Genomic DNA, 4,039 nt, shown 5'->3' with positions numbered 1-4,039 from the left:
ACTTGGTTCGAGAACCACGAGAGCTCCTTGACAAACTGGGCTCAGTTCAAAAGCGAGTTCAATAAGACCTTCACTACCGTCGTGCGGAAAGAAAGAGCCGCCCTTTTGTTAGAAACGCGCACGCAACACCCCAATGAAGGCGTCTTGATCTTCGTTGAGGAGATGAAGCAGCTATTTCGCCGCGCGGATCCCGAAATGACGGAAGAAAAGAAGTTGCGGTTCTTAATGCGCGGAGTGAAGGAGGAACTGTTTGCCGGACTTGTCCGAAATCCGCCCAAAACCGTCGCCGAATTCGTTACCGAAGCCAGCACCATTGAGAAAGCCCTCGAGATGCGTGCTAAGCAGTATGACCGCAACTTTGTTGGCGCGGCCAATGCGAACGACTTTGGCTGCACGCGGATCCCGGCCGACAGCCTACGCGAGACTATCCGCGAAATAGTGAGGGAGGAGCTGCGGAAACTGCTCCCGACGCCGCCGCAACCACAAGTCGCTTCTCTTACCGACGTCATTAGAGAAGAAGTGCAGCAAGCGCTGGGAACTTCAACGACGCCAGTAGCACCCCGCGAGCCGCAAGCCATGACCTACGCAGCTGCTGTACATCGCCCTCGCCCACCTGCACCCTATCGTCACGAGGCTCCGTACCGTCGTCCCCTCTCGCCGGCCCGACCACCTGCGGCGCAACCCCCTGCCCCGAGGAAGACCGACGTGTGGCGAACGTCAGACAATCGTCCGCTGTGCTACCACTGCGGAGAGGCCGACCACGTCTACCGTCGCTGCCCCTACAGGAGGCTCGGTTTGCGAGGGTTCTCCGTCGACGCACCCCGCCCCCGAACTAGCCAGCGCCCATCGGAGATCGAAGGGTACCTGTCCAACACCAGCCGTCGACCAGCAGGTTTCAACCGTTCGCCGTCGCCCTACCCATACCAATCGCCGAACCGCCGTAGCAACGCTGACTTCGCCCGTCCCCCAGCCCACGCGGAGGAAACTAAAAGCAGCAACTTCTGGAGGTGAAGTTGCTCTACGGCGAAAAACTGGAAACCCTCCAACGACGCAAGGACGCGGTGAAGACAATGATTCACGACATGCCCTCATCAAGACGACCCGACCTAACCCTGACGAGACTCCCGAACACGACGACAGCTATACGCCGCGACGCGTACCCGACCTGACCGAGACGTCCGTTGAAAAGACGACGACAACGACGACGCACAGTGCCCGACCGCCAACACGCACAAGCCGAGATACGACGCCCCGACGAACCCGGAACTCGAGGAAGACTGCGTCTGACGTCAAGGTGTCCATCGACGGCTTTGACGTAGTCGCCCTCGTAGACACGGGAGCTGACTATTCGGTAATGAGCGGACCATTTGCGTCTAAACTGAAGAAAGTTATGACCAGATGGGATGGTCCGCACATACGCACAGCAGGAGGCCACCTCGTGACGCCAAGTGGAACGTGCACATCGCGCGTCACCATAGACGGCACGACGTACCCTGCGGTGTTCGTCGTTTTGCCCAACTGCTCCCGCGACGTAATTCTCGGAATGGACTTTTTGACGGACAACGGCGCAATGATCGATCTGCAGACGAAGTCGATAACTTTTTCCTGCGACCACTCCATGACGCCGGAATCGAACCCCGAACACCGTGCAGCTGTAAGGATCGCCGATGATCACGTCACCCTGCCACCCCGCGCAAGCTTGATGATCACCGTCCACTGTGAGGGTGCTGCTCCCGACGTCGACGCTATCGTGGAGAGTGACCAAAGGTTGCTTCTTGACCGCGGTGTGTCTGTCGCAAGAGGCATTGCACGGTTTAAGCAGCGCAAAGCCCACGTTTTGCTCACCAATTTCACCGAGGAGTACCAGCATTTAAACAAGGGCGCTGCAATTGCGTTCGTCGAAGAAATGCAACAAGCAAGCGACGTGTTAGCAGTCGCCGACTTTAAACGTGCACCCGACGATACCACCAAGCTTCCGCACCCCTTCGACGTGAATCCGGCGCTACCGCAAGATGAAAGGAACAAGTTATTGGCTTTGCTGCGTCGCTACAGCGAGTGTTTTTCGTCGAACTCAAAGTTACGTCAAACACCTCTGGCGAAGCACCGGATAATAACCGAGGATGGAGCACGACCTACCCGACAGTCACCGTACCGCGTCTCTTCCCACGAGCGTGAAGCCATCCGGACTCAAGTCGACGACATGCTCAACGGCGACATTATACAGCCATCAAAAAGTCCGTGGGCTGCGCCGGTCGTACTCGTGAAGAAAAAAGACGGCACACTGAGGTTCTGCGTTGACTACCGGCGATTGAACAAGATCACCAAAAAGGACGTGTACCCCCTGCCACGAATCGACGACGCCCTCGACCACCTCTGCCATGCGAGGTACTTCTCATCGATGGATCTGAAGACAGGCTACTGGCAAATTGAAGTGGACGAGAGAGATCGAGAGAAGACTGCATTCATAACCCCGGATGGCCTATACGAGTTCAAGGTGATGCCGTTTGGGCTATGCACGGCACCAGCAACGTTCCAAAGAGTCATGGACACTGTGCTAGCTGGCCTGAAGTGGCACACCTGCCTCGTATACCTCGACGACGTTGTGGTATTCTCTAGGACTTTCGACGAACACCTCGCAAGGTTGCAGTCTGTACTCGAGGCCATCCGTACGTCGGGGTTAACGCTGAAGCCTGAAAAGTGCCGCTTCGCGTACGAGGAACTGAAGTTTTTAAATGCATAGCATTTTAGTAACTCACAATGTCACGCGGCGTTGGCGTGCCTTGTCGTAGTCCGCATGCGCGTCTTGTCGTAGTCCGCATGCGCGCCTTGTCGTAGTCCGCAGCCAGGAAGAAATAAAATAACAGTTTCCGGCGCCCGGTTTCGAACCCATGACGCCGCGGGCGGAACGAAGGTGCCCGGCGCCCTACCGACCGAGCCACGAAACCGACACACATTTCGACGCACCGAACGCGCCTTATATCCTTCACTCATTTCTCGTTTGTTTCGAAAGCGCCACAAGTTGTCCCGCGCCTCCAAAAGATGGCGACACGGGTCCCGCAATCAAGAGATACGACTTGCCGGCGCACCCCCTCGGAAATGCTGTGCATTTGATCGTGCCCCTCGCGAGGGGGATGTCTTTTTTTGGGCCATGTCGTCAACGCCGCGGGAGTCCTGCCTGACCCGTTGAAAACTTCAGCCATAGCGAACTTCCCAAGGCCGAAAGATAAGAAGGGCGTGCGCAGGTTTCTTGGACTGTGCGCATACTACCGGCGCTTCGTCGCAAACTTCGCACGCATTGCAGAGCCGCTCACGCGCTTGACGAAAGACAGCACCCCTTTCAGCTGGGAAGACGACCAAGAAAAGGCATTCTGCGAGCTGCAAAAACATCTGCAAAGCCCGCCCGTGCTCGCGCATTTCGACGAAAACGCCGACACGGAAATACACACGGACGCCAGTGATATAGGCTTGGGTGCCGTCCTTGTCCAAAAACAAAGCGGGTGCGAAAACGTAATCGCCTATGCCAGCCGTGGTCTGTCGAAGGAGGAAAAAAACTACTCTGCCTCCGAAAAAGAGTGCTTGGCTATTATATGGGCCATTTCAAAATTTCGCCCATACGTGTATGGCAGACCGTTCAAGGTTGTAACAGACCATCATGCGCTGTGTTGGCTCGCCAATTTGAAGGACCCCTCTGGCCGTCTTGGGCGGTGGAGTCTCCGCCTGCAAGAGTTCGACGTTACAATCGTCTACAAATCCGGGAGGAAACACTCCGACGCCGACTGCCTGTCCCGCGCCCCTGTCGACCCGCCACCACAAGACTCCGATGAAGACAGCGCGTTCTTCGGGGTTGTTACGGAGAGCGACCTAGCCGCCCAGCAGCGTGCCGACCCCGACTTGCGCGTAATGATCGACTACCTCGAAGGACGAAACGTCGCCGTGCCTAGAGCGTTCAAGCGTAACTTACCAGCATTCAGCCTTAAAAACTCAGTCCTCGTGAAGAAGAATTTCAGCCCCGGAACAAGAACGAATTATCTACTTGTCA

Source organism: Haemaphysalis longicornis, unplaced genomic scaffold (assembly GCF_048455015.1).
Source record: "Haemaphysalis longicornis isolate Haplotype H1 unplaced genomic scaffold, Haemaphysalis longicornis Haplotype H1 scaffold_3, whole genome shotgun sequence".
Classification (NCBI taxonomy): Eukaryota; Metazoa; Arthropoda; class Arachnida; order Ixodida; family Ixodidae; genus Haemaphysalis; species Haemaphysalis longicornis.
This window is presented reverse-complemented; position numbering follows the sequence as displayed.